Genomic DNA, 27,756 nt, shown 5'->3' on the forward strand with positions numbered 1-27,756 from the left:
TGCATTTGTGGGGATGGCTTCAGTGGGGGCTGGCCCACTCCCACGCAGACTGGCTCACTCAACAGCGCCATAGACTGAGAAGTATGGTTCCTCTTGGCTGTGGACTGGAAAATATGGTTCCTCTTTATGTGAGCCCTGCATGGGCTTCTTGAGCTTCCTTATAGCACCAGGACAGGGGTTCCAACAGAAAACCTTCCCCCTGAGCTGGGAGGAAGTGCAGATGTTTTTAAGTTAACTGTCGAAGTCACATAATTTATGGTCAAGGGCATCACATTCATGGAAGCTCATGGCGAAGGGGACACAGACTCCACACAAGATGGGAAGAAAACAAAGGTATCATTGTGAAAGCTGTGTGGGAAAGAGAAATGGCATGGATGCAAGAAAATATTGGAGTCTGATTTACAAACCTTTCCTCGGTGTTTATTTTATTTGCCCCAAGTAAAGGTGTGAGCTATTGCATTTTTATAATTCTTACACTAGCATTTCATCAGTTGCTTGCCTTGGGATGACATATTTCCATTTATTTAATAATGTATGTGGTTCTGCCTGTATATAACATCTGACTAAATATAAATGCTATCTTTGTGCCTTTGTTTTATTTCTCTTTTTTAATATGTTCTTTTTCTTTTCCTTATCTTCCTTTGTTTTTACCTCTTTTTTTCCTTAAAGATCAAATAGATTTACCAGCCATCAAGCTTCTAAATAAGTGGAGGAAGGAAGTTCCTTAAGTAAGATATGTGTGTGTGTGTGTACATAAATATATATACACATATATATGTGTGTATATATATATGTGTATGTGTATACACATATATATGTGTATATATATATATCTTGAGATACATCTGTGTGTGTGTAGAGAGAGGGAGAGAGAGAGATGAATTTAAAATTTTATAAATTTTTAAATTATTTTAATGGAGACCATTTTACCCCTTTTGCCCTCCATAACTTTAGGAGCCTCTTTTCTCATGTATAAAAGGAGATACATTTCCGATATTGAGCAAAATATTCAGACACACACACACACAATTAGTTACATGCCATTTATTATAGCACTGTAGTATGAGAGTACTAATCTTTCAGTCCTCACTATACTAAGGGACATGTACCAGAGCAGGGTGGCATTCTTTTGGGCATACCAAGGTGGCTCTGATGACCCTACAGTGCTCTCCATATGAGCCTAGGAAGGGAGTAGGAAACATTTAGGACAATGTGAAACCAGGAAGGTGACCCTGCTTGAAATGAGGAGCCTGTAGAGTGCTGTATATGGTGAACACAGCACTGCTGTATATGATGAACCTGCTCCTTGTGAAGCTTATGAAGGCAGGTAGGGAACAGGGATTCAAGGCTCTACCAAATTGTTAAGATTGCTATGATGATTAAAGTAAAATGCTTAACCAAGTGCCTAGCACATGATAAACTCTCAATGTAATTATAATGCTTTAGATATTGTGCATCCCCAAAAGCTCACGTATGAGACAATGCAAGAAAATTCCCAGGGAAATGATTGGGTTAAGAGAGCCTTAACCTGATCAGTGCATTGATCCCTAGATAGGGATTAATAGGGTGGTAACTGTAGATAGGTAGAGTGTGGCTAGGAGGTAGGTCCCTGGGGGCATGCCTTTGGGGTTTATATTTTGTCCTAGTTTAGTAGATCCATCCGCCCCCCCCCCCCCAGCCTTCCTGGTTTTATGCTCCAAGATTCTTTCCTTTGCCACACTCATCCGCCATGATGTTCTGACTCACCTCAGGCCACAAAGAATAGAGTGTGCCATTTATTGACTAAGACATCTGAGACTGTGAGCCCACAAATAAACTTTCTACCGCTAAAATTGTTCTTTTCCGGTTTTTTGATCACAGAGCAAAAAGCTGGCTAAAACACTATTATTATATTACTATTGAGTTCTATCTAGTCTCTCAGCTCTTCTTCATGCATGAATTAAAGCTATTCATAGAAGAAATATACTTTATAAGCAGATGTTATGGAATATTATAGTTGTTGGTGTTGTATTATGTAGTGATTGTTAACAAACAATTGCCTGTTCTCATGGATCTGTGGGTCATCTAGGGATCAGCTGAGGGTGGGCAGACCTGGCCTGGGCTTGGCTGGACCTGGCTTAGCTTATACCAGGTCTTTTAACCATCTTTCCAGGAACAAGTAGGAAGACTTGGCATGTTCTTCACAAAGTGAGAGCAGAGAAAACAGAACAAGCAGAACCATACAAGAATTCTTCAGACCTAGGTTTAAAACCGGCAAAGGGTACTTCCACATTATCATATAGTTACTCTGCTACTTGTCCATGTTTGAAACCCAGAAGGGGGAAATGCACTTTACTTCTTTTGTGGGAAGAACTAGAAAGTCACAAAGAGAAATACTAGATATCCTCTGTTTATTCTCGACCTCTGACTGTCCACTGAGATTGTCCTTCCAACATTTTACTGCCTCAGTCCAAGCATTAATTTCTGGTCAATGATCCTCACTGTCCAGTGCTGCCAGTGGGGATTTATTAAAATTTAGATCTGGTTATATCACCATAAGAGCATGCCGTAACGAGGGATTTGAGGATGCCAGCCATCCTCTGGAGCACTTCAAATCAGATCCTGTGTCTGGGCCCATGTGGACATGGTCGGCTGTGCCAGCTGCCACACCCTGGAGTGGGTCCCATGTCATTGCATACGCTCATGGCTCAGTCACAGCGTCATGAGCTGGATGATCATTATACATATCCTTAGTAGCATCCTTCACACTTGCTATACTCAGTTTTATTCTTCCATCAGTCACTGGCCCCTTCTATCATTCCAGGACTCAGTGTGGTCTTCACTCCCTGGAGAAATTGCTTTCTCGATTCCTCAAGATGTGATTAAGCATTTTGCAGATCACTCTTGGTCTCAGCATTGTTTCCCATACTGTATTGTAATTGTTTTCTAATTTTCTATTTTACTCGTGAACTGCACTCCTGGAAGGCTCATTGTGTCTTTTATGTTTGTGTTCCTGGTACTTATTACAAAGCAGTCACACAATAATGGTTGTTGAATGGGTTATTTTTTTCATCCATAAAATAATCTCTCTTTCCACAGGGTAATATATTGAAAGATGTTCACATCCTCAGTACTAATTGTGTCTTGTATCCATGGGTTTTATTATTATCATTGTTGTTATTGTTATCCTTTGTGACAGATTTTATTTTCTGCAAATTTAGATAACACACTTCACAGTGTTATACTTTTTCAAGTATTAAACTGAGTGGCACAAACAGTTGCTCTTTATATGGAGAAGAGAGAAATAAGATATCAAATACTATAAAATATAACTCTTTCAAAGTTTTGCTGAATAATATATCCACAATTAGGACAACCCAAGTATTCCATTTTCATTTTATAGTTGTACATTTTAAAGTCCATGGTTTATAAAGATAGACCTCTTGTTTCTATTCTGAATTTAGTATTTACTATTTTCCCCTTTATAGTGTTTTTTTTATTCTTGCTCTTATATTTATTTTCTTTTAGCCTCCCTAGTATTTTGCTAAATGTTGACTTTGTGCAACATTTATTCACATTATAATAAAATTAATATTTTCCCTTTAAAAATATTTCTGCAATATTTCTGATCCTAGCTTACTGTTAAACGTTTTCAACTCCACCAAGAAGAGGTCTGTATTCCTTTCACTTGAAATCGGATGGGTCTTTTTTGACTGCATCAAAAAGTAGAATGAGGCAGAGGTATTAATGTGTAACTCTGAGGCTAGGTTATAAAATGTGATATAGCTTCCATCTGGGTCATTCTCTTGGGATGGGGCTTAGAATACATCCACTGTACTCTGAGGAAACCCAGGCTGCATGGGCCGACCATTTTATAGGAGAACTGAAACTCCATCCCTCAGCTCTGGGGAGCTTCCAGCTCTCACCAGCATCATTTGTCAACTACATTAGGAATGAATTCCACATGTTCTAGTCAAGGGGCCCAGCTTACCTCATATGCAATGGAAATGCACCTTCTGCACCCAAGCCACACTACAGATTGGAGAGCAAAATCTATGAGGAAAAATAAATGATTTTTACTAAGTCATTAAGTTTTAAGGTGATTTGTACAGCAATATCCAATCAAAAATTGTTATGAATATAATCAATCTTTAAAAATATCTGGTCAGTATGGGAAAACAATAAAAAAAATGCACGAGTACTAAAAGTTTGAGAAAGATTACTGTCCAGATAATATCTTCCAAGGACCATGCTGGGCAAACATATTTTTAAATTTTTGTTGCTGTTGTTATTTAAATGACCATGGAAAAATACTTTTTTTCTTATAAACTTGAGTTTATACATTCCAAATGCAAAAATTATGAAGACATATATTGGATTATCTGGATTGTACCTATAGCCACACATGGCCCAAGAGACGAAGTTAAAAAATGTAAAACTCACTGGTCTCAGAGGTAGCCTAAGTTATTAAAATGATGAATCTTTGATCATTTCAAAATATCCATCTGATATTTGCCTCTACCTTTGGTGAATCTTTTACTCAGGAGTAAGCCAATTATGGTTTTCAGGACAAATCTAGTCCACAGCCTGTTCGTGAATCCTGCTGTGTTGGAACTCAGCCACACCCATTCATTTAGTTACTGTCTACTTTCATATTAAATTAACAATGTGGGGTGGTTGTTACAGACTGTGTGCAGTGCAAAACGGAACATGTTTACTATCTGGTTCAGGTCAACATTTGCTGAGCCTGTCTTAAGTTAATCATTTGAGGACTTCTCAAGAGGCCTGTCGATTAGACTGGCCTTAGAAGAGCTATTTTCGTCACACCTAAAATCTGTGCCTCATGGAAATGCACAGTTCTGAGAAGTTCCATCCCTGAGTGACTTCTTGTGGCTAGACCTGAGGGATGGAGGGGGAGGTCAGGAGAAGGCAGGGAAGGCTGGATGGATACAACAAGCCTGAGTGGCAGTTCTGATTTCATGGCCACGTTAGGAAGGAATGACATGTCTCAGAATGTTAATCAGAAATTTATTACAAGTGCAAAAAAATTCCTTTTAAATAAGAAGAGTGTACCCAACCTTAAGTGCAGCTGAAACCAGAGGTTCAGGTAATTTAACAATTGCTGTTTCTCTCCTTTATTCCTTTATCTGATTTTTCTCTTAGCTAGCTTTCTTTTTTTCTTTTTTTTTTCCCCTTGGTACTAGGGATTGAACTCAGGGACACTCAACTACTGAGACACATAACTAGTGCCCCCTTTTTAAAATTATTTATATTTTATTTGTAAGTGGATACAATATCTTTATTTTAATGTGGTGCTGAGGATCAAACCCAGTGCCTCACGCATGCTAGGTGAACACTCAACCACTGAGCCACATCCCCAGCCCTCTTTAATATTTTAATTAGGGATAGGGTCTGACTGAGTTGCTTAGCCCCTTGCTTTTGCTGGCTTTGAACTCTTGATCCTCCTGCCTCAGCCTCCCAAGCTGAGATTACAGGCATGCGCCATAGTGCCCAGCTGTCTTTATTCTTAAAATCTCTCCAAATAATTCTAAACTTACATTGTCCTTACTTTTAGAAATGTAGTGAGAAAAGATAATGCCTTTCTCCAAAACTTCACCTAAGACCCTGGAATCTATCCTGAGTCTCTTTCTTATGAATAGTCACTCTGCAGTCCCACTGAGCTGTCACTCTGGCCAGAATAGTGAGGTCTTTTGATAGTCTAGGTCTTGGTGACCTCTAGCTTTGAAATTTAATCCCATGGGTTAAGAATGAACAAGGAGCCCTTCGCCAAGGAAATACTGGATAAATATTTTCTTTTTTCATATGTTCATCACATCTGCCTATTGGTACCAGTTTAGGTTTGCCAGATAAATGCGGAGTGCCTAATTAAAATTGAATTTCACAGTGGTTTGGGAGGCTGATCATGAGGATTGCGAGTTCAAAGCCAGCCTCAGCAAAAGTAAGGTGCTAAGCAACAGAAGGGCCCTGTCCCTAGATAAAATACAAAATAGGACTGGGGATGTGGCTCAGTGGTTGAATGCCCCTGAGTTCAATCCCCAGTATCCCACCCCACCCCCGCCAAAATTTAATTTTTTAATGAGTGGCAATACATTTTACTCTAAATGGATTTTAAATATTTCATGGGACATATTTATACTAAAAATTCTTCATTTTTTTTTAGAAATTCAATTTTAACTGAATATCCTCTATGTCTACTTGCTAAACGTGGCAACTCTAAGTGATTCAGTTTTTTTTTTTTTTTAATTGATCCAACCTAATTTGAGGCAATTCAAGATAAAACTCACAGGATTATTTTGCAGATCTATCAAGGTAATAGTGGCAAAAGGGTCTAGTAAATTATACAGTGTTATAAAAACACGAGAAATTGTTGTTTTCTGAGTTGGATTCCTTAAATTTTGTTTTAATCTTGGTGAGACACTCATGTACTACAGACACACTCTTCTAATCTGGAAGAATTAGAAGAATCTTGTTCTTCCTGACAATTAATAGAACTCATAGGATAGAGCTTACATATGTATGATTTAAAATAATCACAACAGTGAAATAAAGCAATCAGCATTTCTCAAAGGTACACATATCTTTTCTCATTCCCAGGGAGAAAGAAATTCAGTGTCAACTATCTATAATTTATAGTGAATCTTCAACTCTATCTCAAAATTCCTGTAATTCTCATTTGGAGTTTTAAAAGACTGCTAAAGTCCTTCCTGCCAGGTTTTAATTACTTCCTGTAGGGGAATCTTCTTTCTCTGGTCCCTGAAATTATTCAGAAGAGAGACATCTGCTCACTGCTGAACTGAAACCCTTCTAGCCACAAAGATCGTTTTTCTTTCCTTGTACTTTTCCCCTCCAACTAGTAAGAATAAAGTCTGTTTTCTTCTGGGAGGTGGGGTGGGGGGAGGAAGGCAACGGTTCTACCACTTTCCTATCTTCACTGAGACCTAAGAGGATCTCTTCTTGTTAGTCTCATAAAAATGGGGGAAGAGTCATCTGCATTTGATAGCCAAGCTCAATTAAGTAAAACCTCAGGTCAGAATTTCCTGGAAGGCTGATAAAAAATTGTATCATTTACAACCTGATTCCATTAAAGAGGTGAAGTGATAGATTTTGGAAATAGAATAGCACACTATTTGAACTCCATATTGCATAGAGACAGGATAAAGTGCTGAATAGGAAATGGGATACTATCTTATGTGTTGGTTATTTCATAAGTATCATCAGTAAGAGAAAATTAGAGAAGGAAAGGTGGGCATGGGACATAGTCATAAAGCTAGAATTTACTAAGCTTCCAGGGAGAGCAGGCACTAAGTACTAGGAATGACTGAAATTTCCTGATTGAATAGGCGAGTGATTTACAACCCCGTTCGACATTCTCCTTACCAAATGCTACAGTGGCTACTTGAAAGTTTACAGGAGATACAACACAGTTTTTGATGCATCTTGAAAACTGCCCAGCATGTGGCAGATCTGAGCTCTGGATTTTTGTTGTTCTCCATTGCTATTTACTTTGGATTCTTTCTCCCTTTGGAGACTTTCTTCAAATGGTTGATTGTCACTCATACCTAACAACTAAAAAGCACTGTGTACAGGAACAGCTTTCACCACAAGGTGGTTACCTGTAGACCAGTTCTTGGATGAGAGATATCCAAAGTCAGTGTTTTAAGGTTTTGCTCAGATCCCTTTCTGTTTTTCCAGGAAAAAAAATATGCACATTTCTTGCCTGGAAAAAGGATAGAAGCTGATGGATGCTTGGCAGCTAGTAACATGGGATCAGGAATCTTACCTCTCATATATTCAGTTTTATAATGTATATCCATCTTCCATTCTTCTATGACTCCCGAGTTCATAGCATAATATCTAGTCTACCTGCTTCAGAGAATAAACGTGAGATTATCTTTGAAGGAGAGGGAGGGTAATAGCTCAACTGACTGAAATCAGGAAAAGACCTAAGGGTATGATTGATTTATATAAAATATTAATCAATGATTTGGCCCATTTTAGATTTCTGAATCTAAAATTCACCAGCTTGCCTTCACATGTGTCTATAAATTCTGATACTCCTCCTACTAAGAAGTGAAGTCTAATTCTCCCCCCTTGAATGCGAACTGACATTACTGACAGGCTTTTCTAACAGATATAAGATGGAAAAAGTGACACTCCATGATTTCAGAGCCTAGGTTATGAAAAGTGTCTATAGCTCTAAGTCTCTTTCTCTCTGAGAAATACACACTTGGAGTACATGGCAATACTGCAAAAATCTGGTGACACGGAACCTGCCATGTTCAAGAGAAGAGATGAGAGAGAGAATGGGGTTGGGGAGCAGAGAATCGGCTATCTGGTCTTCATCTCCCCAGGTCTTCCCAGCTCAATTGTCAGATACATAAGGGAAGAAACCCTCAAGATGACTACAGTACCAGCCAGTATGTGATAACAGATGTAAGGGATCCTAAGTGACATCTTCCTACCTGAGTCTAATCAATCTCCAGAGCCACAAGAGATAACACCAACAAGTAACTACTGCTGGTTCTTAACATTGAGTTTAGAGAGAGCTTTTGTGGAGGAGGTGGTAACGGGTACACTTGGAATGCTGAACCCCACACTCAATTGGTAGAACATCACAATAGAAACCCACTCTCTAACAAGTGCTTGGCTCCGCCTGCCCCCATCAACTTTGCAACCTGAAAGAAGACACTAAAAAATCCTTCAAATCACAGATTTTTCATTTGAAAAATAAAGATGATTCCCCCATGAACAGATCTTTCATGTGGATTAAATGAGAAAAAATATGGGGAAATGATGGGCTCTATAAAAATCTACATAAAGTTGTAAATTCCTGAAACTGTGATAAGCAGCTCTACCTCTGAGCAAGTTCACTGAGTAGTTTTCAAAAATGTAGCCAATGCTATCTCTGTTCATTAGTTCAGGTTCTGAGGAAGGGAAAGAAAGTTCTGTTTATGTCATCAAATTAATAGCTTTGTTTTATTGTATTCTAAATTTTTAATAATTACATTAATATATAAAATCCCAAAGATTATATAACTCCATACTTAGGAAAATGTCAATAATATCCGGGGGTGGAATGATAAAGGGAATGTTGTTACCCTAATGTTGGGATCCCAGTAATGATTTGTGGTTGTGTTTTTCATGAAATGCCAGAATTTGTTACCATATTTTACATTTCTAATGAACATGTAACTTGCCATCAGAATGGTATATTGTCTTTTACATTTAACTTAATATTCATATTTTTTTGCAGTAGCACAAAAAGTTTTACAGTGATTTCACTCAACAAATTACATGGCAATAAATAAGCATGACAATATAGTGGGGGAAAGTACTTTCTTAATACACAAAACTAGAAGTGATTTTTTTTAACTCAATTTAATTTTTGAAAATCCACCTCACCTTGCATGTTTTGGTGAGAAGTTAATCATAGTGAATTTGTAGTTTCCCCCATTCAGGATTGCACCTGATTCCTGTATTACTTATGGTTGGGAAAGTGATATTCTTTTAGATAGTCTGTCATAGACCTTGTCCCTCACTTATGGGAGATGATAATGCATCTAATATGGTGATTATAAAACTTTAGCAGATATAAGGATTACCTGGAGGATTTGTTAAAACATAGATTGTTGGGCATCTCTTCTAGAGTTTCTGTCTCAGTAGGTCTGGGACGAGGCCTGAGAATGTGTCTGCCTACTATTTCCTAAGGATACTGATGATCTTGGACCACGCTTTGAAGATGACTGTTCTTAGAATGGGAAGGTTGGATCCGTCTATTTGTGGAGAGCCTGGCCTAGCTTAGGGAAAGGTTTCATTGTGAGGTCCTTCATTGTTCTACATCAAACACTATCCAAATGAGATAGGTAATTCCGGCAACAGAGGTGGGGAACATTTCAGGTTTTCAGCTTTAAAAGACCTTAAGTTATGCTCTTATTTTATCTTTTATTTAATAGGCAGTTAGTTTCAGAAAATTCCAAGTAAATCAGTAAAATGTGACCTGGATAGAGAGAAAAGCTTTGTTTTTCTTTTACCCATCTCTCTATACCTACAAAATGGATCATAAGGCCCACATTTCATGAAGATAATTTTTTTTTTTTCGGGGGGCAAGGGATTGAACAAATGAGATTTATCTCATCACCCTTTTTGGTCTGAAACAGCCTTCTACAAATATACCATCTCACTTTGCTTTGTCCTAGAACAAGTATTGGGGATATCTTGAACAGTTCTGAGTATATTTTTTTAAATGACATATATTTTTTGGAACTTTTCCTTGAAGGTGAAAAATACTATATACCCCATTTGGCTGAGTCTCATTCTTTCCAGTCTGTGGACTACATTTTTAAAATCATTATTGTTGCACACCTAGTCCACTTATTTGGTGAGGTCTCTGTGGAATCTGTCAGGTCTGCATTATGAGGCTTAATACATTCATCTTTGAGGTGTTCTGTTTGAGAGGCAACTAAGAGAGGAGACAGTGGTATGACTGCTGGATAATGAAATTGATGAAATACACTTCTGAAATAAGGAAGTCAACCCACCCCCCTTGGATATACAGATGTATACGAGGTAGGGTTCTTCAGTGCTCAATCCCAGGTCTTCTTTTTACTCCTTTTGGTCTTTCCCGAAGTTTGGTGATTGATATGTGCACATGAATTTATTTCATAAAGATTACGGGACATACACATGGTCTTTCCAGAGGCAAATCTGTTAAAGCACTAAATTTGGAGATACACACTTTCATTAAATTTCTGACTTTTGCACATTTGAACCGTATGAACGTGAGCAAGTGGCTTAAATTCTCTTTGCTTCAGTAAAATGGGCTTGATAATCCTGTCCCTATGATGTAGGGACTGGATATGTGAACCAGCACAAGCATCTGCACACATCCTCTTCATATCTTAGTTGCTTGCTCGGTGTTGTGTTGCCCTTTTCTGCCACTTTTCATTCCATACAAGTGAAAATCTTCTTTTCCTGACCACTAGGTGGAGAAAGCAAGCCTTCTACAGTAATTGAATTAAACAAGGCCAAATCATCCTGACCTGAATACTACAGATATTTAAGGGAGAGGAAAGAAAACTTTGCCTTTCTCAGAACTTTAGGCGGCATGATCAGGCAGCCAGGATAGATGTTTGGGGAATTCTTCAGCAATTCACAATGAAGTATTTGAGTTTCAAGAGTGGTCATGCCTTGAGGCTCTAGATTTCAGTCAGGGATGGTCTTAAGCACATTATAAAGTTCAAAAAGTCTGCTTCCCAACACCTTTTTCTCTTCCATATCCCACTCTCTTCTCCCCTGCATTTCAAGGAAACAATTGTCTGATGGTCTCTTCTCTCTGAGGTAGTATATGGCTACTGATTCCCAAGGACATTTGTGTTTTCAAGAAAAACTCTTTCGACAAATAATTCATTACTAATCTTTAAGTGTCCGAATTCTGTATAAGTAATACTGCTTATATCAAGTCCACAAAACTATTCAAAGAAAATTTCCTTTAGGCCAAGGAAATTTGTCACTATGGTAGAATTAACAAGGCATTTGCAACCAAGGGTATCTTGAAATCTTACATGGGAGCGGCCCCCAAGTAGGTTAAATTTGTTAACCTTATTTCACGTATTGTTTCCAATGTTAGTTTGCTATAATTTTAAGCACTGTTATCAAGTTATTTCACATTCCAGGTTTTTAAAGTGTAAGAATATTTTTTTTCCTCTCCAGTTTTTGCCTTTAAAGTAAGAAGATGAGAAAAAAGATTTTTGAGAAAGATTCTAGTTTGCATGGAGCAGAAGTGATATGACAGAAAATGACTTGACACTTCATTGGTAAATAGTTCTAGAACTAGGTGGTAAGATGAAAAAGAGTTTTTACTTTTAAAGGTTTGCATGCATTTCTAACAAAATGTTCCTCGAGGTTATCCACATCACTACTGCATCCCCACCCGGTTCTGAGCTTCCCAACATCTAGGTGAGGTCACTGTTGCTCCGGTCCCCGGCTCCATATTTCCTTCCTGGTGCTCCTTATCCTTACATCTCATCTGGTTTCTGAAATCATCTTTCGTGCCTATACTTACCTTCCCAGCATTGATCCTTCAGTTGATCAACTATTTGGAACATTAACTCATGCTTTTGATTAGCCTCTCCCTACAAATTACCTCATTGGCTCCAAATGTTGCAGGTACCACCTTCATTCCTGATACAACTTAAAAAGTTGATACTAGTCCAGGAAAGTATCCCATAATCTCCTTGAACATAATGGTGCTCAGAAATGAACCATTGAAAAATTTTACCAATACTTTCACTTGTATGCATAAAATTTTCTGCTTTTTATACTGGAAAATACCCAAGTTATGTACCAAATTTTTAATCTGAAGTTGATGTGATTTTATTGCAAAAAAAAATCTTTATCTACTTTTAAATAGTAGTCCTATTTGCCTCACCACCAGTGCTATTCACAGGCACTTTTGTTGTTGTTTTAGTTTTTTCCTATGTTATTTAAGGAGGGAAAAGGCAAGGGAGAAATTTCAGTTTATGTTCAGTAAATTTCCACTCTAGGACCTGAACAAAAGTTCCCATAGGCAGCCAAGAGCAGGCTGGAGTCCTGGAATGCAATTCCATTTAAATGTGGCTTGAAATAGCACACTTATTTCCACTAAATTTACTTTTAATGCATCCCATAGAATGATCATTTATGCATAATTCACATACACACAAAAGCATCTAGGACTCAAATATAAGATCTAAATGTAAATGCTGTTTTTCCTCTTACAACACTGTCAGTTCTCAATTGACACTAGTCAATTTTCAATCACCATGTTCCATCTACATAAAGCACTCATATATGATAGCATTTTGTGTTGGGCTTCCCCCAAAGTAAACTCTGAGGCAAACTCTTTAGGCAGTTTATTTGGAAGTACGAAAAATACCTGTAGGTAAGGGGAAGAGACATGGGGGAGGAGAGACAAACAGTAGGTATATTAAAACTGATACCCACAATGGACAGTAGGGATGTAAACCTGTGGAAAAGCTCTGGAAATGAGGCAAAGTATAATCATTACTGTTGTTTGGTAAAGACCAAGGAAACTGGGCTGCAATATTCCTCCCTTATTGGTAGGTTTGCTTCCTGCAGTTTCAGTTGCCTGAAGTCAACCATAATTTGAAAATATGAAATGGAAAATTCCACAAATAAACCATTCCTAAGTTTGGGGGAAAAAACCCTTTATTATAGTATATTTTTATAATTCTATTTTTATAGTTGTTATTAATCTCTCACTATGCCTAGTTCATAAATTAAACTTTATCATAGGTATGTATGTATTAGAAAAAGCAGTATTTTGGTGCTGTCTGTGGTTAAGACGTCCACTGTGGGCATCAGAACACATTTTCTGTGCATATATGGGGGACTGCTGCCTTTATATTCCTATACCTGCCAATTGTTAGTTAAGAACTATGGAGGGGAGGGTTGGGATTTGAATTCTCAGCTCTAACTATCTGTCTTGCATGTGAACTTCATTAGATTTTAGCAGGCCAAGGGCAGTCTTCCTATAGTGATGGAAACTGCTGTGGTTGGGGGAGTAGGAAGAAGGTCCAAAGGAAGGGGTGAAGCAATGACGGGCCTGCTAGGCCACCCTGTGAGGCAATATTGCCACTCAGGTATCAGTTTACATTTCTAAGTTTATATCAAATCCCTGTATTAAAAATCCATATGGAACTTCCACAAAAGAAATCTCAAGGCCCATATAGCTTCACTGGAGAACTATACAAAGCATTTTTAAAAGAATAAAAATTTTATATGATTTTCATCAGGCTAAAGGAGAAGTAATACTTCACAAAGCATTTTGAAAAGCCATTATTATCCTAAAACCAAAACCAGACAAAGGGTAAAAAAAAGAAAATAATAAAAACCAATATCCCTCCAGAAATTATATTTGAAAATCTCCAACAATATTAGCAAATTGAATGCAATAATGAATAAAATGAATTCTACATAATTTCTAAGTAGAATTTATTCCAGGTGTGCAAGATCATCTCAACATTTGAAAATTAATGTAATCAATCATGTCCACAGGCTAAGCAGAAAAATCATGTAATTATATCAACTGATGCAGTAAAAGCATTTGGCAAAATACAAGTTCCATTCATGATAAAACTCTCATCAAGTTAGGAGTAGAACTAACTTATCTTAATGGAGAATTTGTACAAAACCCTGATGGCTAGCTTCACATCTAGTAGTGAAAGACTGTTTCCCCCTAAGATTCTAGAAATCCTAACTCCTGTAATAAAGAAAGAAAAAACTTAAAGAGCACATAGATCAGAAATAAACAATTTTGTCCTTAGCTAAAGATGATATGTCTATATAGAAAATCCCCCAAATTTTAGGATCCCCCAAGCCCTAGAACTAATGAGTTCAGTCAGCAAGTTTGCCAAATAAAAGATCAATAGGAAAAAAATCACATTTCTATATACTAATAATGAATATGCAGAAACCAAAATGAAAAATATCATGCAATTTATATCTCAAAGAATACTAAACACACTTTTGAAAATGTCCATGTCTTCATGCTGAAAATTATAAAGATCTGTTAAAAAATCAACAAACAGAAAATACCATACTCATGGATTAGAAGACAACGTAGTAAAATTGTCAATTCTCCTCAAATTTAACACGAATTTAAGTCAGTTTTTTTCAAAATCCCAGGAAGACTTGAAGATTTTTTTCTAAACATTGAGATTATTCTAAAATTTATATAGAAAGACAAAGATCTAGAACAGCTGAAGCAATCTTGATAATGATACTAAAGCAGCAAGTCTCACCCTACTTGATATTAAGACATATTTACAGTGATGATAATTAATACCATGTGGCATTTTGGGAGGGATAGACCCACAGATCAATAGGACAGAATAAAGAGCCCATATCTGTGTACATACAATTTAATGGCAAGATCTAAAACTATAAGATATAGCTGAAAAACTAAAAAGGATTACTGTATTTTGCACTATGGCGTTCCCTGTCTCTTCTTGACATTTTAATCTGATTTTATTTCTTTTAAAGAAGAGAACAGCAGAACAGGGTCATGGCTTAGAGTACAATCTGTGGAGTTCAAATGCTGTGATTTGTATCAAATACTCGGGCCTGCATCCATGCATGGTTAACTCTTTGATTAACCAGCTTTTTGACTTTGACCATGTTCCCTAAATCTCCATCTGAAGTTTCCTAATTTGTGAAATGGGAATAATAGCAACAATCCTTATCTCAGTGGGAAGTGAGAATTCTTGGTCAACATCAAGGCCTGTAGAACAGTACCAGACTTGTGGTGAGAAATGTACAAGTGTTAGTTGCTTTCTGGTATTTAATTTTGGGTATTTTCTCATGTTATTTATAAGGAAGATGTTTCCTAAACAATCTGCTATCTGCTGAAGGGCTGTTGATCCAAAGTAATAAGAACGCTGCATTTTGATCACTTGCATACTCAAGCAGATGCCCCTAGACAAACTAACCAAGAGAATAAATAAGAGCAGACGCAAATCAATGAAATTAGAGATAAAAAAGAAGACAACCCCACAGATATTTCTAAAACTGAAAGGATTGTTAGTATTTTGAAAACTTAAATTCCAATAAATTGAAAAATCTAGAAGATATCGACAAATTTCTATATATCAAATATTTGGTATATAGAAATTGAACTAGGAAGATATAGAAAACCCAAACAGATAATATCAAGCAATGATTTGAAGCAGCAGTAAAAAGCCTTTCGACAAAGAAAAGCACAGGATCAGATGATTCTCAGCTGAGTTTAAAGAAGAACTATCATCAACCCTCTTCAAATGACTCCATGAAATAGAAAGGGAGGGAACATTCTCAAACTCATCCTATGAAACCAGTATCACCCTGACCCCAACACCAGATAAAAGACCCATCAAGGAAAGAAAACTGCAGACCAACATCCCTGATTAACATCGATGAAAAAAAAAAAAAAAAAAAAACAACCCTTAATAGAATTCTAGCAAACCACATTCAAAAAACACAATAAGAAGATAGTACACCAGTGATCAAGCTGGATTCACTTCGAGGTTGGTTTAATATACATAAACCAATAAATGTAATTCATCACATGAGTAGATTGGGGGACAAAAATTGCATGATCATCTCAAAAGATGCAGGAAAAAAACCTTTGATAAATTCCAACACTCATTCATATTAAAAATGCTGAAGAAGTTAGGGATAAAAGGAACTTACATCAACACTGCAAAAGCGATATGTAACAAACCCAAAGTCAACATCATATTGAATAGAGAAAAAGTAAAAGCCTTTCCTCTAAAATCGGGAATAAGACAAAGATGTCCACTGTTAACACTCCTATTCAATAGAGTTAACTCTAGCCTGGGCAGTCAGGCAAAGAAGGAAATTACAGGGATACAAGTAGGAAAAGAAGTAGTCAAATTTTCTCTGCTGATGACATGGTCCTGTTATCTAGAAGACTCGAAAAATTCCACCAGAAGATTTGTAGAATTGATAAACAAATCCAGCAAATTAGCAGACTACAAGATCAATATACACAAATCAATAGTTTGCTTTTACTCTGTTGTAGTCAGCTTTTGCTCTGCTGTGACTAAAGATCTGACCAGAAAAATTTTAGGGGAAGAAAAGTTTATTTAAGGGCTTACGGTTTCTAAGGTCTCAATCCACAGATAGCAGGCTCCATCCCTCAGGGCTTGAGGTGAGGCATAGAGAAGAGTATAGGGGAGGAAAGCAGCTCACTTGATGATCATAAAGCAGAGAAGAGACTCCACTTGCTAGATATAAAATATATATATACCCCAAAGCCATTCCCCTAATGCCCACCCCCCTCCAGCCACACCCCACCTGCTATAATTAGTCACAATTAATCCCATCACGTGACTAACTTACCAATTGGCTTAAGGCTGGCATAACCTAATCATTTCTTTTCTGAACCTTCTTGCGTTGTCTCATGTGAATTTTTGAGGGATATCTCACACCCAAACCATAACATACTCCAATAACGAATCTGCCAAACAGGCTATTTAAAATAGTTGGATGCTTTCTGTATTTTCCTCCCCCAAGAGTACCAAATGTTTTCAATTCCATTTTTCCCTTGAAATAATATATGGTACTATTGGAAAAAGATAATATATACCCATCTGTGATATAAGCTTGGAACAAAAAGTAGAACTGGTTTGAAATAGTAATCAGATTAGAGACATAAATCGAGTAAAAGAATGTAATTACGTGTACAACAATGAGAACAATATCAACAGTGAAGGTGTTTTCAAATACAGATGTTTTTCCCAGCTCATACTGAAATTGATTTCTAAAGCTTACAATTCAAAGGACCAGGTCCCCAAATTAAACATTTCTTTTCTGGTTCTGAGAAATTCTGTTTTTAGACAAAGGGATTTGCTTCCTAATTTAAACTCTTCTTTGCAGTATATGTCAAAAAACTATGAAAAAAATAATACATTCTAATCACATGGTCACTTTGAAATGACTCTTCAGTCAATGCACTTAGGGATTTACTTTATACATTTTTTTTTGGTACCTGTGCATACCAAATGTATTCCTTGATTTCATGCATTGTTTGTAAATTAAAACCAAATTTTTATTTGTATTTTGCATATGCTACCAAATGCCTGCTCCTGATCCTTTTGGTGTTTTTGGCATTTGCACAATTTTTCTTTTTCTCAAATGCTATTCAGTTTCAAAATGATATGTGCATTGAGCCCTTACTTGTACATCTTTTATTCTTCTCACCCCTACTATTAGATAAGAACAAGACTATTTTGTCCTTTGTTTGTTTCTTTGACTCATGGATTGCTTTGTCCAGACATTTAAAAATTGGCATCATGTCAACAATGATTAAGTATTTTGTTGGGTCTTGCTCCTGTAATCACTAGGCTGAACTAAATTATCTGCTGTCAATTTGGCACCACCATTACTTTCTAAGGCTAGAAACTGCATTTCCAAGAATTCCCCTCCAAGTGTGGTTTCAGGTTGGTGTTTGCCAACAAAAGGAGCTAAAAGGAGCTCCTGGCTAATTTGAAAGGAGAAGCAAAGCAGAAGCCTGCTGTTGTTGTTAAGGCGGGAGCAGACAGTTTTGTAGGGTGATATGAGTTGCAGTAGCTTTTTGGTCAACTCTAGAATAGCACTCAGTTTGTAAGTAAAGCAGATGGTAAGAGATTCTCAGTGACTCAAGATAGTTGTGCTAGCCTCCAGGCACAGGCTGGAGAATCACAAAACTTATTACTCAGGCTGAGATTTTGAGATTTTGAGCATGATTTTTGGTGGCACTCTTCTGGCATTTCATAGTACCTTCCTAGACTGTCACTCTTCTGTCACATAAGCCACAAATTCTAGACTAATTCTGTTTTACCTAGAACACATAGGGTGATTCTGATTTCTTGACTGAACCCTGGATGACACAAAGATCTTCAATATCTTGAAAACAATATCTGAGTATCTTCAGTAGTACCAATGAACTATCCCAAATGAGTCCATCAAGTCTTTTTTGCTATGGGGCCTCCTGCTGTGTGGCTCTTCTGAGGATGTCTCCTCACATCACCTCCAAATGGCCTGTTCCTACTAGAATCTCTGTGGAAACCAATGACCACTGCAAAATTTACCATCTTGAAAACATGTAGTGCCAAAGTCAAATAGTAATCCAAGAGATTGCCATCATGCCCGTCCCCCTCCACCCCCCCCCCAGCACAATTTGGTGTCCATCTTCAGCATTTCAACATCATGCAGCACTGTACATGTTCAGTTCTTTCACAAAGCCACTCATGATAATATCAACTTTGAATTCTGTCTGCCATCCATTCAGACTCCATTCAGTTGAGTATGTCTCCATGAAAATGTCATACCTTATTCCCGACAGTCTTTCCTTAGCAAACTGCCTACCTACTCTGATTCACCCACACTAGAAAATTACCATACAGAGTGGCATTAATGAGATTTGCCATTTAACATTTGCTTAATGTGTCTAGACCTAGAATAATAGTATGCATAGAGTATGGTTGTTATGAAGACTACCTGGATTACGATGATTCTTTGCATTCATACTAAGTAATTATAATAAGATCCTTTTTCATGATTGAGTTTCAGAATATTCAGATGGAAAGGTCTATAACTTCTCTAACATTCTGTGGACCTAAGATAATTTTCTTTTTCAGTTATAGCTTTGAATGACTTGGAAAAGAGCAACGACAGATTGATATTATCCAGGGCCAAGGAAAGTCACATTGAAACTATTTCCTTTACTGAACTTCATGCTGGACAGTAAATTTTGAGAGTAAATCTTAAATCGTAAGAAAATAAAAAAGAAGTGTCCTAGTTGTAATGGCCTCTGAAGTCAAGCAGTGTATAAAACTGATCACTGTAAATCATTCTCAAGTCTTTCTTGTAATCACTGTGAATTTGCTTCTCTAATCATCTCCCAGGTGATAGAGATGCTGCTGGTACACAGTTGAATATTATACTATCCTAGATTGTGTGTTTGGATCCTCTGCTGTCGAGGGAAGCAACATCAAACAACATATAAGCTATTTCTATTCGAAGATATAGGAATTGTTCACCTTTGTTCGATCACAAACACAGTATGATCATTGTGAAAATAAGATACATACAGAATCATGAAGATATATAGAATCTGATTTCAGATGATGATTTTTTAGCCTATTCCTGGACCCTGGATTGACAGAATGGAGCACACGTACATTCAAGTAAGCATGAGACTACTTGCTTTACTTATTTAAAGATTTAAAGTTTATTGTTTTCTTTTCATTCTAGCATTAATTTTAAGCATAGGTTATTAAACTGGAAATTCCAAAGGTAACACAAAATATTTTTATGTCCTTCTTACTTTCATTAAAACTGCTAATGAACATGAGGGGAAAGAACCACTTTTTTGATATCAATTTCAAGAGCTTTGGCCAGGCCATAAAACATTCAGTCGTCTTGAACGTTTTTTTTCATCTCCCTTATATTCAGAGGCACAGATATGTACCTTTTTGTTATTAAGACTATAAACATTTATGTAGATGGTAGCATGTATATCTCCACCACTAACACCACCCCACAATTCCTTTTCATGGGTCCTGAGGCCCTCTTGTAAACCTAGGTTGCCCAACGTGAGATTTAAATAAAGCTAAGAAGAATTTAACCATGGAACCACGAATCACTGCCCAAAGTGAAAGACTTAAAAATTTCGATGCAGGATTGCTTAGAATACTTTTCTCCTCAAAGATAAGTGAAAAATTGACTTGGATTCACAAGGACGGAAGAAGTAAGCATGGGCTGGAAACCCAGAGTTCCAGAGAAAGAAGCCTTGACATGACATCCTGGAGGCTGAGCTGAGCAGCCTCTGTGTCATCATCATCGCCCTCCTGAGAGGTGGGCCCTAGATGTCAGTCATCCAATTTGGAATGATCTCTCTGACAATCTCTGTTTTCTGTTCTATGGGGACATTCTTCTTTGTAGTCCTCTATATACATAAGCGCCCTAAAAAGGAGGAAGTGTGTGCTACATATTTCCAATTTTCCCTCCAGATCCATTCTTCACACTTGTCACTTAAGCCAGGAGGCTGACCTCAATGGTGCATGCTTCCAAGGCTCTCTTGGCTGCTGTCTCCTGTTGGGTGTTGAAACCAGCAGAAGACTGGAAAGGGTCAGGGTACCTGTCCTATATATAAATCTCCCTCCCTGCTGAGCGTTTGTGGCAATAGAGGAGCTGCAGCCTATCCTCTTCTGTGATCTGAAATCCCTCATTTCCCTTGTCCCTTTGGTAATGGCTCTGCACTGTTACTAGCCCTCTGAAAATACAAGGTGTCTCTTAAACTTGTATATTCCTTTAACAAATAAAAATAGGGATTTGAGCATCTTTAAAGATGATGATGGTTTGAAGGGAGATCCTCCACCTTTGGTAAATATGAAAATAGTCCTTTTTAGTTTGGCACACTAGCTAGCAGAGTGCACTGTTAAACAAGAGACCTTGATATACTCACAAATCATTAAATGAATCTATTTCTCTTGAATAAAATACATATAAAGCATTATCTGGGCCAATGGGTGTAGGCAGTGCAGAACATTGGTGAAATTCAGAAAATCACATATGTTCTTCTAAGGAACTTGAAATTTAGAGGAAGAGAATGCATGTATATAATAATATATCTTCAAAATAATGTAAGGAACAATGCAAAAGAATAGGGGCTGTTGTATTCAGGGAAAGACAAGGAGATGGCAGAGTGTGTAAAAGTCTGAGCTATTAATCACAGCAAGAGTTATATATTAGATGCTGTTTAAAAATTCCATCCTGGTGCTATTGGTGGTGCTTAAGAAGGCTTTCTATGGTCAGTGAGTTCTGGAGCAAACCAAACAGAGACATTTACTAATTTTATCCTGGGAGGGTGACTTAGCGAAGCCCTGTACAGGTCTTGGGCCAACATGAATAATAGGATACTTGGGATATTGAGAAATAGAGGAAAGAGAAAAGGAGAGAGAGGATAACATAATTGTTAGTATTATTTATGAAATTCCATGCTGATTATTGCAGAACTTCTCTTCTAGAAGAACATAAAAATCAACAGAGGCAAGTTACTGAACAAAAAATTTTTTGAACTATATATCTTCCCTTTTTCTTAATACTTCTGTAGAAATGCACTCCTCTCCCCCTCAACTTAGATTATCTAATCTTTACTGATCTCTCTCTCTCTCTCTCTCTCTCTCTCTCTCTCTCTCTCTCTCTCTCTCGCGCGCGCGCGCGCACTTCTTCTGCCTGAATAACATTGTTTCCTTCCTCTGAGGTTGAATCAGGGCTCTGGTATTATATCAGGATCCTTCTTTTTTTTCTTTTGTTTTCACTGTCTTGTTTCACCTATAATATATCCATTCTTAACTATTTTGCAAAGGCAGATTCCCTAGCTCTGTCCAGTATTTTCCCATAATCCTGAACCAAAAGACAATTTCTGTTACTGTTCATTTATTCATTTGAAGATTATTATACTGTGTTCCAGATCCTTTGTAGACTCTGAGAATTCAGAGAGAAACAGACTATAAATAAAGAATAAATGGATAAGGTGGGCTGGGATATAGCTCAGTTGGTAGAGTAAGTACTTGTATGCACAAGGCCCTGGGTTCAATCCCCAACACCACACACACACACACACACACACACACACACACTCAAAAAGGTAATTCCACAAAGTGACAAATCCCTTGATAAAGTCGTGTCATGAGGACTGACAGGCAGGGGAGTGAGTTTAGGTGGGACTCCCAAGAACAACCCTACTGAGAGGATGACATTTGAACTTATGTCTAAGTGAGGAAAAGGAGTTTATCTTGTGGCAATTAGGAGGACAAGTGTGCCAACAGAACATGTCCATATACATACACAGAGACACATACATGTACACATACATATGCATATATTGAGCTATGATATTTTCATTTTGACCTTGAGTTCCCAATATTGCCAGGTAGGAGTTCTTTTTCTGTCCACATTGTTCTAGTACTGTGTTTCCATGGTAACTTAAGACAGTAACTAGTCTGGTTTATATCATCTTGGAATTTGTCTTATTTAATGTTGCCTAGAGGGAGCCTCTGGGAGTGGGCGAATGTATGTCTCTGGCCAGTCTCCAAATATACAGGAAAGATAAAATCCACACTAACTCCAAAAATTGATTATATCTTGCTAACTCCATTGTCCCTCACTAACAACTAAAATGAAAATTTATATTTTTGGAGAGAGAAATGAAGAAACTTTGATAGAGAGAGGAAAAAAAAAATCAGTCTGATAATCTAAATTTGATTTTCACTCTATTACTCCTGGAAGATACCCATGTTCTCCTTTTGAGATTTTGGCATCTTCCAAGTTATTTCATCATATGGAAAGGAATGTCATTGCTTGTGTCTTCTGTCTTCTGCCCAGCTTCAGTAGATTAGATGTTTTTTTTAAAAAAAAAAAATGGTTTGACTTTACCATTCTACCCGGAGAAAGTGAAGTCAATTGTTCTAAGACAAAGAAGTATGACTGCAAAATGTAGGAATCCAGGACATTAGTTGCCAAGGAATGAGAACTTGAATAGCTTGGACTTTTCATTTCTGCTCACAGATTAATCTGAAAGACCAAAATAGTATCTGATAATGCCATCTGGAATCTCCTTAATCACTTGGTTTCTTTCTTTGACTCAAGCCACAGAATTCAAATTCTCTTTGAAGGTCATCAGTAACAAATGATCTTTTGCTTTGTAATGTACAGTGGTCACCCAATAATCTCAGCTTTTGCTCTTAAACAACATCTGATGCTGTCAACCACCTTTAACTGCTTGCAGTTAAGGCTAACCTCTCTTTATGCAGTAGTATGGCTGCATCTGTCCTTTTGTCTCCCAGACCTTCCCTTTTTTTTTTTTTTTTGCTAATTTTTATGCTCATATATCACCCTATTAATGTGAGGGTGCACTTTCTTCTCTCTGTGACCCACCATCAGTAGTGTCAACCATTACTTTATAGGAATGGCCCAAAGTCTAAATCTGTAAACTTCACCACTTTCTAAAGGCCAACCCTACATTTTGAATATCACATTGCCAATATTTTGCTGGTAATTCTTCCTAGTTAAAACTACTGGCACCTTGTCCATTCCTGGACAGCTACTTAAGGCTCTCAGACTAGATGGAAACACCAGCACCCATGTGGAGTCCATGTCCTGATTGCAACCTGGCCTTCCCACGCTTTGGGTTTTCCATAACCCCCTTCCATTACTTGGACTCTGATTGCCTCTGTGCATTTGCAGGGGGCTTCTGTTTGACATGCTGCTGTGCATTTTCCTCCTCTCCTCTACCCCCTGTAGAATCTTGTTTATTGGCCTCATCTCTTTTCATTAGGTAGATATTTCTATGATCAGTCTTTGGGGTAATATTCCCAGTGGGCTCAATTCTTTCCACCACCTTCATAGAAACATCTATCTCCTTTAACAGATATTGAATTTCAATTAACATGTTTACATCTGGGCTTTTTATCTTCATCTCAAACCTCACTGCATGCCTGCATTTCTCCTGTGGCATCAGTCTTCCCACGGTCTCTAAAGTATAAAACCCAGTTCATCTTTAACTGTTCCTTTTCCTCCACCCCTTACACCCACCCATTCAGGTAGCCAAATTGTATTAGTTATTTTTGTTCTAACTTTGTACTCCCTATCTTGACTTCTAGTTATGAAACCCTTATGTTTTGTTATTGTATACACCTTTTACCAGTTTAGCCTTCTTGATAACTGTGATTTATTCTAACTGTAAACATATATTGTTCTTTGCATGTTGGCTACTTATAAGATAACCTGATTATTAGCTCTATGAAGTGAAAAATAGAGACTTATATTTCTTTCTCTCTTTAGTATTACTTACTTATGAAATAACAACCTATCAAAGAATAAAAAATTGATTATTTTAAATAGTAGCCTATAGCTTTGGGTACATTGGGCATCAGTTGTCCAAAACAGAGATCACAAAGCATATGTTTCTCTAGCTATGTTAAGCAGAAAGTAATATGCAGAATTGTGTTGAATAAAAAATTTGCAAAAGGGTATGCCTTGAATATCTCCCCAAACAATATTTTGAGATTAGCCCAGTCAGGTGGGGGCTGTGACCAATGGAAGTGTGAACTCCAAAAGAAAACCAATTTGAACAGGTTCCATGGGTAAGGAAACTTCTACATGTAGAGCCATGCCACTATTCTAGACCTCTACCAGGGGGGAAAAATGTATACCATATGCCTTGTCTCTTGACATCCACAAAGACAGTGAATATTGATGCTGCTACCAAAACAATAATGACAACAGAATCCAAAACAACAAAAGCACAACATCATTCTATCTCTGCCAGTTTTGTGTTTTAAATCACATGAAAGTTAGTCCTAAAGCAAAATTATATTTCTCTTATTCCCGTGTATCTAAAGCACAGATTAATCAAAAACATCTGTGCTTTAGATACACGGAAATAAGAGAAATATAATTTTGACTACTTAGGCTCTTAGTACACTGAATCATACTTGGAGGAGAAGACAAGACTCTTTAAAGGATTTTAAGTGTATTTGTATTTTCAAAGATTTTTGTCATCTTGGGATTTCTATCAGAGATTTCTATTTTGGTGCCTCTTCTTATTCAATCTACATTATGCTTCCAAATGTCATTTAGAAAAATTCCAGTTTTTAATTCAACTGAGTCTCCAGAATTAAGTCAGCTAACTAAAGAATATTTTGTTGTTTCTTCTCATTTTAATTTGATTTTATTTAATCATATGTAAGAATGTTTGCATTGGTTGTACAAAACTTAAGTTAACTTAAGAAAATGTTGCCTAAAGTAGAGATGATTTAGGACTTAACAAATAAAACTGTAAAAAGTAGAACTTAGAAAGTTCATTATAACTAAACTCCATCTCCTAATCTTTTGACTGACATCCCCAACTTGCTGCAAATATCTGTGAAAATAATGTCCCCCTTTCATCTGTATGAACTGTAAGAAATTTGATTATCTCTGGATAATCAAGTCTCACAGTTGCTCTGGCACAATCAATGCAAAAATTCTTACATGTAATTAAATAAAATCAAATTAAAAAGAGAAAAACAATGAAATATTCTTAGCTGTGCCATGGGCTGGAAGGTAGGGTCAGGGGAGATGGACTGAGAAAGAAAAGCCTATGATACTACGTTTCTCAAATTATCTTTGTGTTCTTTTTTAGAAATTGCTTTCCTTTACCATTCCTAAATAATACATAATTGTCCAGGACAGAATTGTGACCTCCAAAATTTAATATAGGTCTAATCCCTAAAGCCTCAATACCTCAGAATGTTCTATATCTGGAGATAGGGATTTAAAAAGATAATTAAATTAAAATGAGGGCTTTTGATTGGGACCTAATCTATTCTGACTGGGACCTAATCTATTCTGACTGGTGTCCTTATAAGAAGAGTACAGTAGGACACAGAATGAGAATCACTAGGGACATGAACACACAGAGAAAAAGCCATATGAGGGCACAGTAAAATGGTATATGTCTCCAAGATGGTAAAACATAATACCTTGGACTGAGTGGCTCAAGCAATAGAAAATTCTTAGAAATCTAGAGGCTGGAGAGTCCAAGATCAAGGCATTTGCAGATCTAGGATCTGTGAGATCCCTCTTCTTGGTTTGCAGATGATAGTTGTTTCATAGCATCTTCATATGATTGAGAGAGACTGAACATCTCATGTTATTCTTAAAAGTGTACTAATCTCTTTCATGAGGGCTCTGCCCTATTCACCTAATTACCTCTCAAAGGCCATACCACCAAACATAGTTGCTTTGAGGATTTAGGGTTCAATATATAAATTTTGGAGGGACACAGACCTTTATTTTATAGAAGAGGTCCTCCACAAGCCATGAAAACAAACAAACAAACAAAAAACAAACCAAAAGCCTAGGAAGAATTCAAATCCGCAAACATTTTGGATTTCTAGCCTCTAGTACTCTGAGAATATACATTTCTGTTGCTTAAGCTACCCAGTCTGTGCTATTTTTTTCATGGCAGCCCTAGAACACTAACTACTACACAGATAGAAAAAGAAAAAAATATATTATAATTTAAACAAGTAAGCTTGATGCATATTTTGGTATAAATAAGTGATTCTCATACAGTGGCTGCTTTGTTTCCCCTAAGAGGTATTGGGCAATGTTTGGAGATATTTTTATTGTTGCATTTTGGAGGAGGGAGGTTCTATTGGTTTATAGTGCATAAAGATCAGTGATGCTGCTAACTGTCATACAATGTACAGGTAAGACTCTCCTTTTTCAGTACTTGTTCCTTCCCAATAACAAAGAATTATCTGGCCCCAAGTGTCGGTAATGCTGAGGTTGAGAAGCGATACTCTAATGGCATGAATTTGCTGCATAGGTTTCTGATTTGCAAGGGAGGCATTTTAACTTCTTCTTGGTGTTTCCTGCAAAGTCATTTCTGCAACAGTTAATTATCCTGTTTCAGATACTTTGAACTGTTAGCTAGTGCATGCCCTCATTAATGATCTTCATCAGGCCAGTTCGCCCTACCTGTGATGAACACACTCTGCTGGGGCATTTCCCCTGTACAATGAACAGAATGGAAATATTTCTGCAACTTCTCATCACACAGAACACAGAAAGCAGAAACTAATTTAATATTTTGGATGTATCTCCTTATCGAGATGAAGGAAAAATAGACCTATTCTTTTTGTCCACAATGTACTGTACATGAATTTATTATACCAATTAAGAACTGAAGTGACTTTTAAAATTCTTTATTTAGTTACAAAGAATTTTGAAAGTAAGTTAGGCCAGGATTTGGAGACAAAAAAAAATGTGCAGTTACTTAAGTTTCAATATCTATCATCTATATTATCTCATGTTAAATTCCTTTTTCTTTCTCCTTCTCTATTATCTATATCTGGTCAACCAAGAAGAATAATAAGGGTAATGGCATGCAAAGCTGAGATGCTAAATTTATTCAAGTATGTTCTATGCCTTATGGATGAAGTTGGACCTCTGCACCCAGGAATGGCAAGGAAACAACAGATGGAAACAACTTTGTCTCTGATTGAAGCTACAGGATAGCCTAGAGCTAGCCAGCAGTGAAACTGCTATGTCTCATCTGCTTCCAATTTACAGAATTGGATCTTAACTGGGGACATAGCAGTCATTCTGTCATCTCCACTCTAAAATTCAGCAGAATATATTATAAATCTTGGAACTATTGTT

The sequence above is a fragment of the Urocitellus parryii genome, chromosome 3 (genome assembly GCF_045843805.1).
Source record: "Urocitellus parryii isolate mUroPar1 chromosome 3, mUroPar1.hap1, whole genome shotgun sequence".
NCBI classification, from domain to species: domain Eukaryota; kingdom Metazoa; phylum Chordata; class Mammalia; order Rodentia; family Sciuridae; genus Urocitellus; species Urocitellus parryii.